Source organism: Arvicanthis niloticus, chromosome X (assembly GCF_011762505.2).
Source record: "Arvicanthis niloticus isolate mArvNil1 chromosome X, mArvNil1.pat.X, whole genome shotgun sequence".
In the NCBI taxonomy this organism is placed as follows: Eukaryota; Metazoa; Chordata; class Mammalia; order Rodentia; family Muridae; genus Arvicanthis; species Arvicanthis niloticus.
Window position 1 is genome coordinate 63,574,280 of NC_047679.1, and position 14,373 is coordinate 63,588,652.

The following is a 14,373-nucleotide window of genomic DNA, read 5'->3' on the forward strand; positions in this document are numbered from 1 at the left end:
AAGATTTTTTTGTCAATATTTGAGATTAAACCCAGAGAGCCAAACATGTTACTACTGAGCTACATCCTTAGACTTGACTTTTGTTATTTTTGAAACAAAGTCTCAATCTGTCACCTGGCCAGGAGCTCACAATGTAGCCTGTGCTCCCCTTAAACTAATCCAACCCTCCTGCCTTAGACCTTGCATTGCTAGGATTATTGGTATGAGAAACTATGGCTAGCTCTAAAATTTTTATCTTAAAATAACTGGAAAGTCAACAGAAAAATTCAAAATTCAGAGCAAATTTTGTCTATTATTAACTTTGTTTCTTGTGACTTATGTCTTACAGAATTATAATACACTATTCAAAACAGTAGACAAGGTATAGTGGTGCATGCCTATAATTCTGGCACTTGGGAGGCTGAGGTATAAAGATTGCTGTGAATTTGATGCTAACTTGGGATACACAAGGAGTAACAGGCCAGCCAGGGCTAATTAGCAAGATAGATATATAAGAAATAATTGGATATATGCCTTGCCCAGCTCTTGGCTATTTCATATAAGAAGCCCTATGTAATCTATTTTGTGTTAATGTATGTTTTCATTTTATATTCTTAACAATCTATATGAGATCTTGATTCATATATATGTATATTATAAAACCATGGTTACCATCATGCTAAGCAAGTACTCATCAATAAAATTCATGGAGTTCTTTTTCATTTTCTTAATGATTAGAAATCTTAAATATCATTCCACATATTTATTTGCTACTCATATAGCCTCTTTAGTGAAATGTCTCTTTTCTTTTTTATTGATTATTTTATTTATTTACATTTCAAATGTTATCCCCCTTCCCAGTTTCCCCTCCACAAGCCCCAATCCCCTCCTCCATCCCCCTGCCTCTATGAGGGTGCACTGTTACCCACCCACCCACTCTTGCCTCAGTGCCCTAGAGTTTCCCCTATCCAGGGTCATCAAGCCTCCACAGAACCAAGGGGCTCCCCTCCCAGTGATGGCAGATAAGACAATCCTCTGCTACATATCCAGCTGGAGACATGGGTACCCCTTGTGTAGTTTTTGGTTGGTGGTTTAGTCCCTTGGAGCTTTGGGGGTCTGGTTGGTTGATATTGTTGTTCTTCCTATGGGGTTGCAAACCCCTTGAGCTCCTACAGTCCTTGCCCTAACTTCCCCACTGGGATCCCTGAGCTCAGTCTAATGTTTGGCTGTGAGCATCCACACATTTGTCAGGCTCTGGCAGAGCCTCTCAGGAGACAGCTATATCTGTCAGGCTTCTGTCAGCAAGCACTTCTTGGCATCAGCAATAGTATCTGAGTTTGGTGTCTGCAGATGGGATGGATCCCCAGGTGGGACAGTCTCTGGGTGGCCTTTTCTTCAGTCTCTGCTCTACTCTTTGTTCCTGTATTTTCTTTAGACAGGAGGAATTCTGGATTAATAGTTTTGAGGTGGGTGGGTGGCCCTATCCCTCAACTGGAGGCCATGCCTATCCACTGGATATGGTTTCTACAGGTTCTCTCTTCCCTTTGTTGGGTATTTCAGCTAAAGTCCTCCCTGTTGGGTCCTGAGACCTTCTTGGGTCCCTGACAAGTGTCACGTTCCTAATCGAAGATATTTAACTGAATAACCAAGATAGTATTTTTAGAGTTCTTTAAATACTCTGTATTAATTCTTTGTCAGATATGTGGTTGACAAATATTTTATCTCAATGTATAACCTGAATTTCTATTCTGGGTTTGCTGCAGCACAAATATAAAACATCTTTAAAATTTTAAAACACTTTTCCTCAAGTTGCTGGTCAGAGGTATGTCAGACACCCTCAAAACTGCAGACCATTTTCATTGCTCTTGGTTGCCTACCAGACCTTGATGGTAAGACCTTGTTGTTGATCACAGAACTTGGGGAAATCAAGCTGATACTAACTAGGAAGCTTCCTCCTGGCTGGCCAGCTTTCATGGTACCAGAAAGTGTTATGTTGGTTGCTGAGAGCAAAAAGTCATCAATAGTCTTACCCAGCTGTGAATGCTGTGAGCTACAATAATGGTCAACATGGCTAAATACTCTCTTACCACTGATATAGTGGCACAGATATTATAGGAATAATCAACCATTTTCTGATTGCACTTAATTTAAGGCCTGCTCCATGGGAAGAAATGCATGCCTAGTTTTATAAATCTGATTAAAAACTCATAGGTGGGGAGCTCATAGGCACTACAGGTGAACATACTATTATTATGTTGCTTAATGGACATAGTGTCAAACTGTTCCCTAAGTTTGTATATTTCTACCTATAGATTAATGTAGCTCTCAGATCTTATTAGAGAAGTGTCTGGGCAGTGAAAGGGAGTTAATATAGAAACTCATAAATAGTCAAAGTGCAGAGAATAAGAATCTACTGTTTGAAAAGCAAAAACTGAGACATCTATATTACACCCCTTCCTCTAAGGCTCAGGGAACATTTCAGAAGATGAAGGAATGTAAGAATTTGTGAAGACCAGAGTGAAATAGTGTACCCTGGACACGACTTAACTGTTGTATTCATAAACTCATGGCAGACATAGCTGGATGCACAATACCTGCATGAGCTCAAGCCAACCAACATTTCAACATGGAGGGTACAGTGGCTCATGAACCCTGAGCTGAAGAGCTATTAACAGTTGATAGTTTCTGAGGTAAGAAAAGTGAGTTGTTTTTAAGGGTGAAGCCATAGGTAGGGTGACAGCTTCCTATTGATGGCTTTACATCCATGGTATATAGCCAATACAAACTGAACTCAGTGGCATTTTTTAAAAGAGGACATGCAGTACAGAAAGGGAGTGTGCATCAGGATGGGAGAGGATGTGGAGAGGAACTGGGAGGAGTAGAGGGAGGGGATACTGTGTTCAGATTATATTGTATGAGAAAAGAATCTAAGTAAAATAAAGGAAAAAGGACATGAAATTGGGAGGAAGTGGATCTGAAAGAAGTTATGGGGGATGTTGGGGATTAATATGATCAAAATACACCACATGCATATATGAAATTATCAAATAATAAAAATGTTTTTAAAATAAAATTTATTAATGTTTTTGATAATGGGTTCATTGAAATGATCAGTGACATTGGCAATTAGACTCACAAAGCAAAAGAGAAATGGCCCCCATTATTAATATTAAAAATAAACCAGAGTATATCACTGTAGACTTTGTAGACACAAAATAAATAATATGGGGACATATAAACATCTCTGATCAGACAAATGGATGACTTGGATAAAATGCAGCAATACTTTCAAAACTGCAAATTACCACAGTATAAACAAATTACTTGAGAACAGCATCTTAACTGTTAAGAAAATTTACTTCATCATTAAAAACTACCCTGTAAAGAATTCTCCAGGACCCCAAAGCCCATAGATAATTTTATGTTTAATGATAAAAAGTAGAATGTAAAAAATTCAAGGAATGAGAGTAAACAAGATATTCATTCTAGCTACTTATACTTAACATAGAAGTGATTTTAACTTACATACCAATTAAAGAAAGTATAGGACTATATACAGACTGAGAGGAAAAACTGAAGTTTGCAGATTATAGGATATAATTTATACAGAAGATCCCAAGAAATACTCCTACAAATAATAAGTGAAGTCAGCAATATCTGAGAATACTAATCAACACAAAGAAACCAATTGTGCTCCTATATAGTAAAACTAAATATACTGACCTGTGTATGGTGGCACATACCTTAAACCCAGCACTCTAGAAGCAGAGGCAGGAAGATCTGTGAGTTCCAGGACAGCCAGGGTTACATAAGTAAGACTTTATATCAAAAAGTGAATATATTAAAGTTATAATTTAAAATATTATATTATTTTCTCCCCATCCCTTGTTTTTGTGGTGTTGAGGATTAAATCCAGCTCTTTACCACTGGACTATACCCCTAGTCGTAGACTATATTCCATCCCTCAAGAAATATACCCATAAACTTAATAAAAATATGTGTAGGACTCATATGCTAGAAATTACTGTGTGTGTGTCCATATCTAAATACCAATACATGCCCCACTGTGTTTGTGGGGTCAGAGAATAACTTTGGGTGTCAGTCTGGCTTTCACCTTGCTTGAAATAGTGTGATTATAGACATGCATTATCATACAGGCTTTTCACTAGTTCTGGGTATTTAAACTCTGGTCCTTACATTTGCAAGGCAAATGTTTACTCATTGAACTAAGCCCCCAAGCCATCTTTCTAAGTTATAGTTTTGTGGGTGTAGATTAATGTATGTCCACCCACTCAGGAGTGTTTAAATATCATTTTTAGGTGTTGTTCCTCAGGCACCCTTGGTCTTTTTGTCTTTTGGAGAAAGGGTCTCACTATTTAACCTCACTATGTACAGCAAACTGGCTTCATACTCAGAAAAACAACTGCTTCTGACTCTCAAACTCTAAAGTAAAAGAGGGGTATGTCACCACATCCAGCCAGTTTAGACAGTGTTGCTCACTAGCCTAGGGCTTAATGGCTAGGCAAGTCTTGTCTGGCTGGACTGACAGCCCCAGGGACTGGCCTGAATCCATCTTAACTGTTCTAGAATTCCAGGTGTGTGTGTATGTGTGTGTGTCACCATGCCTGGATTTAAAAAATCTTACTTTTCATTACATTTTTTTCCTCTGAGCATTTCATACCTGTAAAAATGAAACATGAAATATATGTACCTCTCAACTCCTCCTTATTTTTCCAATTTCCCTGTAACCCTCCTAATACATCTGTACTCCAAATTTTATGCTTTCTTTGTTATTACTGTTAACCGCCTAAATTTAATTTGTTTTGTTGTATTTTGTTTTTTTTTATTGGATATTTTATCTATCTACATTTCAAATGTTATCCCCTTTCCTGGTTTCCCTTCCAGAAACCCTCTACCCCATCTCCTCTCCCCCTGCTTCTATGAGGGTGCTCTCCCAACCTACCCACCCACTTCTGCCTCCCCGCCCTAGCATTATCCCCCTACACTGGGGCATCGAGCCTTCACAGGACCAAGGGCCTCTCTTTCCATTGATGTCCGACAAGGCCATCCTCTGCTACATATGCAGCTGGAGCCATGGGTCACTCCATGTGTATTCGTCGTTGGTTGGTCCCCACAAGCTCTGGGGGGTGGTCTGGTTGGTTGATATTATTGTTCTTCCTATGAGATTGCAAACCCCTTCAACTCCTTCAGTCCTTTCTCTAACTCCTTTATTGGGGACCCTGTGCCCAGTCCAGTGGTTGGCTGTGAGCATCCACCTCTGTATTTGTCAGGCTCTGGCAGAGCCTCTCAGGAGACAGCTATATCAGGCTCCTGTCAGCAAGCCCTTCTTGGCATCCACAATAGTGTCCAGGTTTGGTGACTGTATATGGGATGGATCCCTAGGTGGGGCAGTCTCTGTATGGCCTTTCTGTCAGTCCCTGCTCCACACTTTGTCTCTGTGTTTCCTCCCTGAGTATTTTGTTCCCCCTTCTAAGAAGGACTAAAGCATCCATACTTTGGTGTTCCTTCTTCTTGAGCTTTATGTGGTCTGTGAATTGTATCTTGGGTATTCTGAGCTGTTAGGCTAATATCCACTCATCAGTGAGTGCACACCATGAGTGTTCTTTTGTGACTGGGTTACCTCACTGAGGATGATACTTTATAGTTCCATCCATTTGCCTAAGGATTTCATGAAGTCATTGTTTTTAATAGCTGAGTAGTACTCCATTGTGTAAATTTACCACATTTTCTGTATCCATTCCTTTGATGAAGGACATCTGGTAGCCTTCCTCTACTCGAAGGATACACAGGCTGAGAAAGAAATTAGGAAAATGACACCCTTCACAATAGCCACAACTAATATAAATACCTTGGAGTGAATCTAACCAAGCAAGTGAAAGATCTGTATGATAAGAACTTCAAGTCCTTGAAGAAAGAAATTGAAGAAGATCTCAGAAGATGGAAAGATCTCCCATGCCCATGGATTGGCAGGATTAATATAGTAAAACTGACCATTTTGCCAAAAGTAATTTACAGATTCAGTACAATCCCCATCAAAATTCCAAATCAATTCTTCACAGAGATAGAACAATTTTTAAATTCATTTGGTATAACAAAAAACCCAGGATATCGAGAACTATTGTCAACAATTAAAGAACTTCTGGGAGAATCACCATCCCTGACCTCAAGCTGTACTACAGAGCAATAGTGATAAAAACTGCATGGTATTGGTACAGAGACAGGCAGGAAGATCAATGAAATAGAATTAAAGACCCAGAAATGAACCCACACACCTATGGTCACTTGATCTTTGACAAAGGAGCTAAAACTATCCAGTGGAAAAAGGACAGCATTTTCAACAAATGGTGCTGGTTCCACTGGAGGGCAACATGTATAAGAATGCAAATCGATCCATTTTTTGTTTATATGCACATGAGTGTGGCTCCATCCACTGGAGTATGTAAAACCTACGATTGGCCATACCCTCAAATAATAATTCTTTTTCTCCTGGTAGCCTTCAATTGCCAATAGCTTCTCAGTAACTGATGAGGTTTGGAAACTACCCCTCCCCCCTACAATCTCTGCTGGAATATTGGCTGGCCAACAGTACCTCTCTTAGACATCTACCCACTTACTTTTTGTTTGTGTGTTTGTTTGTTTTGTGTTATCTAGGGATGAAACATGGGTTTTCATATTTATACAGTTAGCATCTTATACTGATGGGGCTATCTTCCCAGACTCTATCTATCTATCTATCTGTCTGTCTGTCTGTCTGTCTGTCTATCTATCTATCTATCTATCTATTTATCTATCTAAACTAGAATTTATTCAATACAATAAAAGCTACATAAATACAAAGCCATCATAGATACTTTCCAATGTAAATAAAATGTGATTAAAGTTAGTTTTATACTTGGTAAGATTTTTCAGAAAAAATATGTCTGGCACAACAGAAGAACTATTTAGTTTAAGAAGGCTAACTGTTGTTTGTATTTCCTGGGTTTGGGAGTAGGAAAACAAATTCAGAAAATAAAGAACTTTAGATGTATTTAGCAGTGTATACTAAACACGAAATCTAAAAACAAACATATTGTGTTAGATGAAAAGTAATCCAAGAGAAAATTCTTATAGATGTCAGATAATAATTTTTTTAAATTGGCTAGTTTTCCCACTAAGGAAAAACACTAGTTTAAAAAGTAGTTTCCATTTCACTTAATGTTGCCTCATTACAAATAAATTGCTAGACTTCAGAAAATCTAAAGAACTTGACCTTCTTACCAAAGCTCATTTTATTTGTCATGTTCTTTCACTATTTCCTATCTGTTAGTACTGCTGCTAATGAAATGTAATGCAGACCCGTTTACTACAATCCTAGACAGAGACCCTGTGTAAATGAAGGCATCGGCAACAGGAGGAAGATACCTTCTCTTTAGAAGGCTTGTCTTATTTACATCATAAAACCTGAAGAAAAAGGAAAGAAAAAGAGAAATCAAATTTCTGCTTATCTTCAACTATTTTGTACCCTTCCTGGAAGTGGCGAGTCTCTCATGTATAATGACAAAAGTAAAATACGTGATATGAATATTGTGAAATATTTGAGAGGTGGGTTTTTTTTTGTATTCTAAGGTTCAAAATATTTTTAGATGCTCTTCAAACTAAACAACAGAACCCAGAGTGGCAAAATGCACCTACAATGAGTTTCCAGTCAGCCCAAGTTATGTAGAGAGACTGCTTTCAATGTCCGCACCCTGAAAGGTGGGGAACAATTCAAAAGAGAAATGCAATGGTAAAGATCTCATTTCATTGTGTAGACTAATAGAAAAAATGGGGTAATCTTAAAAGCTGCTCTGATTTGAATATTAATGTTCTCTAACCGTATTAGTATGATTAGTTTCTAACCTGTAGGTGATAGGTATTAAGAGGTAGAGCCCTGGAGAGGTAACTAGGTCATGAGGGTGAATCTCAAGAAGAGATTTACTGCTGTCTAAAAAGAAAAACAAATGGATGTCATATCTTCCACCATGAAAAAGATAGCTCTCTAGAACCGGCCCTAGCCAGACATTACATATGCTAGCTGGCACCTTGACCTTGGATTTTGTAATCCTCAAAAGTATGAGAGGTTTGTTTTTTTTCACTTGCTTTACACCCATTTAATGATATTTTGCTCTAGCAACTTGTGATGGCCACTTGACTGAGTGAAGGGATACCCAGAGAGCTGATTAAACAGGATTTTTTTGTTTGTTTGTTTTAAGAGGGCCCTCTGGAAGGCAGTAGCACTAGAATAGCTCAACTGAGGAAAAAGATAAACATACTCCATTGAATACTAAGTTCCCATTTAGTCTTTTCATGAACATTTCAAAAACATCAAATATACCACTCTTTAAGGTACTCTATTCTAGGTTTTGGAAAGATGTGGGATCTTTAATTAATTAATTAATTAATTAATTAGCTGTTATTCTCAAATATTATTCCTAATAGTGGAAGGGCTACTTATGTTTAATCTGACACAAACTAGAATCACCTTGAAAGAAGGAACTTTCATTAAAAAATTGCCTCCATCAGACTGGCCTGTTGGCAAATCTGCGGAGCATTTTCTTGATTAATGATTGCTGTCATGTTGGAGAGTCTAATTCACTGTATGCAGTACCACCAGCCCTGGTCAGGTGATACTAGATGGTCTAAGAAAGCAAACTGAGCAGCCATGGGAAATAAGCCAGTAAGCAGTATTCTTCCAGGGTTTCTGCTTCAGTTCCTGCCTCAGCTTCCAAGGATGATGGACTGCAACCTGTAAGCCAAATAAGACTTTCCACTCCCAAGTTGCTTTTGGTCAGTATTAAATCATAGCAACAGAAAGCAAACTAGGACAGTGGATCAGTGTCTAAGTATTGTATTCAATTCTTTGCTCCAGATTTTCTTCAACCCAAAGTCCTTTCTTCACTCCAGCTATTGAATATATGTAAAGATAAATTTCATCTATTTCATATTAAACTTGATTAGTTTAGAACTATCCAGTTTTTTTAACATATTTTGAGACAAAGTCTCACTATTTAGTCTGGTTGGCCTTAAAATTGCTGTGTAGATATGAATGGCTTCAAACTCCCAGAAATCCCTCTGCCTCTGCCTCATGAGTGCTTGGGTTAAAGGAGTGTTTCACCATGCCTGGCTGTTGTTCTACTATTTTACATGATCTTTTGGCAAGTTATTTTATCACTTGGGCTCAAATTCCTTGTGTGCAAAATCAAGGTTTTCTGGTTTCAAAATCCTGTCCTTTTTAAGAATGATAAGTATCCTTCCAGGATGGTCATCAATCGCTAGAATAGAATTGTGTCTTTTTAAGTAGAACACCTGTGAATAATTTCACAAGTATAATGGCTATTAAAAATAAAGACTCTTAGAGCATAAATTTCTAATAATATTTATATTAAGCAATGTGAAAGTATACTCTTAATTTTTAGTTCAGATGTATGTTATCATATAGTTCATTTCTCTATGTGATACACATATACATGTATATATAAATATATATAGTACACATTTCTGTTAGATATTTATTTGTTCATACCACAACCACAAACATTACTGACTACTATACAGCAAGCATATATACAATAGTGGAGATAGCAAGCATTATATATATATATATATATATATATATATATATATATATGGAACTTGAACTTACAATATAGCACTGGTGATACATATAAAAGCAAATGCAAACTAAATATTTTGACCAGATGTTACAATGAGAGCCAGCTAGACTATTTCACTATAATGATTTATTGTAGAGAAGACTTTTTTTCATATTTAACTCAGTCTCTCAATTTTATAAAAAGCACTGAACTAAATCTGAATTAAATCTCAGGGTACTTATCAGCATATTTCCTGTACTTCCTGTTCTTTATTGAGACAGTGTATCTCTATGTAGCCCTGGCTAGCCTAGAACTTATTATGTAGAGGATGCTGGTCTAAAAATTATAGGTTATCTTCCTGCATCCTCCTCCTGAGTTTTAGGTCTAAAGATGTAAATCAAACACTAGCCTGTAAAATGTATTATCTTAACCTTTTTTTTTTTTTTTGAGTGCTAGGCTTGAAACCAGTGTGCTGTGCATACTAGACAAGCACCCTAGCACTATGCTCACTTGACTTCTTTTTTTCCTGCTGAGGATTTAATCCTAGGCTTTGCAAAGCATAGTACTAGGCTTTGCTAGCACTTTTCTGGGTAAATAAGTGCAGTGCTTCAGTGCTCACTGGCTAAATTAATGTCTAAGACAGATAATAGAAGCCAGGCTTGGTAGCTTTTATCAATAATCCCAGTACTTAGGAGGCTACGGGAAAAGGGTTGTTGTGAGTTCAAGGCTAGTAACCTCAGCTACTTAGCTTAGACTATAGAAATACTGTTTTAATAAACAAAACAAAAAAAAGATAACAGAATTTACTATATAATCGAAAAATTATGGTCTGATTAAAGACATTTCAAATTTAGCCATGCTATTCTGAAAATAAATGTAGTCTTAAATTTTAAGATGTTCATGTATTTATCCATGTAATTAATTTAAATTTCACAAAATCAATATTAAATATTTAATCATGTATTGTTCACACTAATATCTGGTCATAAATGAGTATATTTGGACCTGTCCACCATAAACAACACACAGACGAAAAAGGCAGGTATTATAAGAATTATCACAAGATAGGGGCTATGTTACTGCTTTTTGAGTTCTGTTCCCATATAATTTTATAGGCTTTGTAAAATATCATCCAACTTATGGCTAACTGAAGCTCAGAGACATTAAAGCACCTGCAAGTTCCTTAAGAAAGCTGCAATCTTCATATAGCACAGAGTTCTGGCACATGGTAGGTTCAACATGCACAGTTGCTAAATGAATAAGTTAATAAACAATAGACAGGAATCTAGAAATAATATTTAAAATTAAAAAAGTATGTGCACTGTAACTATAATACTTAATTAAAATCACACGAACGGTGTACCAAGTTTTCTTCCCAGGCTTCTTACAAGTACAGTAATCCTCTCATATCTTTGCTTTTGCTGTTTGTAGTTTCAGTTACTAGTAGTTAACTGTAGTCTGTGAATAGAAACATTTGTCTTGACTTTTATCAATGAAACCACAGTCACATGGCTTTTTATCACAGTATAGAGTTATAATTGTTTTTGTTTGTTGTCAATCATTGTCGTTAATATCTTGTAGGTAATGTAGAAACTAAACTTTATCATAGACATGTATAAATAAACTAAAATCAATATACAAAGGGTTTCAGTTACAGAAATTCACTGGAGGTCTTGGAATGCCTCCATGAATCAAGGATATAACAATGTGACAGAACAAGGAAAAATATCTAAGATGTCAAAATTTCATCATAAGCAATAGTTAACTAGCTTAATATAGTTATCTAGAGGCAAAACTCATTTTAGTAATCAGGAACATGAACGCCCTCTGTACTAAGATTTCTCCTGAAATCTCAAGAAGAGAGGATAGGTTGTTAAAGGACTTTTTCTATAATATTTAATAAATTGCTCTGAGCCACCAAACAGGCAGCATACAACAGCTGATATGAGGCTCCTGATACATATACAGCAGAGGACTGGACTGTCTGGTGTGGCTTCAGTAAAAGAAGATGCATCTAACCCTCCAGAGAAACTTGAGGCCCCAGGGAATGGGGAGGTCTGGTGAGGTGGGAATGGAGGGGTGGGGACATCCCCTTGGAGATGGGGCGGAGGAGGTATGAGATGGGGACCAGTCAGATGGGTGGACTGGGAGGGGGATGACTAGACTATAAAAATGGAGTAAAGAAAAAAATAATAAAAAAGAAGTTTTCACTAACTTTAAGCAAAAACTAAATCATCACTTCATCTTTGTCTTACATATTGTGAGTTTCTGTAGGTACAGATTATGCACATAACTGATGAGGGACTTCATATCAATAGCACTAGCTTAAAAACATACTAAGTACATGCCTAAAACCCACTGAGAGAATCCTAGCTGTGAATACTATGGCTATATCACCTTGCATTTGGGAAGTGTATATTTCTGAAAATAATCTGTCCTTACATATTTTCTTTTGAAGTGGGGGGGGGGGGCAGGTGTCCCAGGAAAGCCCTGAAGCACAAGCTCCTTATTATTATCAATGGCAGATTAAACAGAACATTTGAAAAAAATATTAAATGTTCTAAAGAAAAGTTAGAAGATAAATTTGAGGATACCTTACTGAAGGTAGAGTAAAAAGAAAAACAGTTTAAAAATACGAATTACAAAGAGACAGTTGTATCCCTGTAAAGGAAGTAAGCAATTCAGATTGAAGTGAGTGAGTCATAAGATTCAGGAAACATATCTTCAAGGTGATGAAACTGTTCTACTGTCAAATGTGTGGGGATGTATTGAGAAAGTATCTAAAGAAACTAGTATCAAGTACTTAGAAGTAAGCAAACATGTAAATATCAGAAATACAACCTAAGAAAGATAGTGTGGTAGCATTTTCTTAGGTAGCACTTGGAAGGCTGATGTTTCCACAAATTCAAAACCAGCCTAGGTTACATGATGAGTATCAGACAGCTAGAGATACAGAGGAAGGCCATGTCGCAAAAACCAAAAGCGAAAACTACAGAAGTTATAAGTTCCATGTGAATAAAGTATATAATACATAATGAAAAACAGTATTGCACCACATAATTCAAAGGTGTCAAGGATTTACATTATTATCATATTAGTATTTTATAAGTTTGCTTGGGGATTCTAGAAGGGGAATGCCATTACTTCTATAGTTTTCACAGAAGAATGGTCCACCTCTGTTGAGAATGGTTGCTGTCTTTAACCAAGCCTCTGTTTCAGGAGGAACACATACAAAGTTGTAAGGAAGAAAAGGAACCTGCATAGCTGACCAAATTGGCTGAATCACCCCTAGTTTGTCAGGCCAGATCACCCCAACAACCCAATGTTAATATTGAATGCCACGCTAACCAACATTAAAGGAGGATGGGAAGGAAGAAAAATGAACAGAAGTGAATGAAATGATTCATAAAACAATGTCAGAAGATTTTTAAGGCCTTGAAACATAATGCAAAAATGTAACAGACACTGGTTAACATGGAAAAAATGAAGTAGCAATATAAACAGGATTGTGAGGGCTAGCTAGATATGCCTTATATTTGTTTTCCTTTCTTCTAAACTAATAGCAGGTTTATCTGAACACAAGATTGACACAGTAAAACTTTATTTGCAGCTTCCCTTGCACTCAGGTTATGGCCATGTGAGTAAACTTTAGCCAATTTGATGGAAGTGAAAGTGTTTAATGATAGTTTCTACTGTTTCTTTTTGAAAGGTAGTTGGTATATACCCTTGATATTTTCTCTGCTCTCTGTTGTACACCTTGGAGTTATATATGCCACTATAATGGATCTTGAAGAAGTGTTGGACCACAGACGTGGCAGAAAAATCACTAGGCTACCATAGCAGGTTTACAAAAGCTGTAGACAGCATAGCAGCTGGACAGAATTGGAAAGGTTTGTCTAAATCATTGTTATTTTGAATCTTTCTGTAATTCACAGCTAATTCTAATAAATATAGAACATCATTCACAGATGGTAGTAAATACCAAAGAGACTATCTAATTGAGTAAAAACTAAAAGGCTCTAGTTACTGGAAAAGGTAGGAGGAGAGGAATAGGGAGAGTTTTTCAAACAAATTCTACAGAACTTGCTAGCTTGGTTTCTCAGTTGAGCTAAGGCTAGAAGCCCTGGAGACCCTGAAGAGACAGTAGGAGCTTTGCCTGCTCCCAGGCACCAGGCTTCTGTCACTGTCCACTGCCCCACAACAATTAGCCTGACAATGTTCCCCACAGCAACCATAGCCTAATAAAAACCTTAGTAGCAGGCACAAAAATCTTCCTTTTGGATGGTTGATCAGAGTAGTTCAAGTAACTACCAAAACAATATAGATTTTGAAAGTAGCCTCTTCAGGGTGTATCCCTGTTGCTAAAGACATAACACGCTTAGGGCAGAGCCTCAGATGGTTTGAATTGGATCTGACTTGAAAGCCTCTAGTTTCCATTGTTCTAGAACATTTATCCAAACTTCCAAGGAAGAGAAGTGGATAAACTGTCCCTATCTACCTGCATCACCTGTGAACCATAATAATTATCATAATAGCAAGATGTGCATAAAGGTACAATAAGAGGCCTTCCCATGTATGTGGCAGCTAAGAGTTGTCTAATTAGACCTGAACAGGGGATGCTCCAGGGAGTCTGTGAAATCGACTCTAGCTAGGACTCCTCGAAGTGGGGAATATGGAAGCTAAAGTGGCCACAACCTGTAGCTTGGCAGGACTCCCAGTGGAGGAATAGGGACACCAACCCACCCACGAAACATTTGACCCA

General features: G+C 37.3%; 1 protein-coding gene across 2 annotated transcripts in view; it reads right to left on the bottom strand.

Moving 5' to 3' along the window:
• Hdx (highly divergent homeobox) overlaps positions 1-14,373 on the bottom strand; it is a 111,105-nt gene that overhangs the window by 22,460 nt on the left and 74,272 nt on the right. The window lies entirely within an intron of this gene.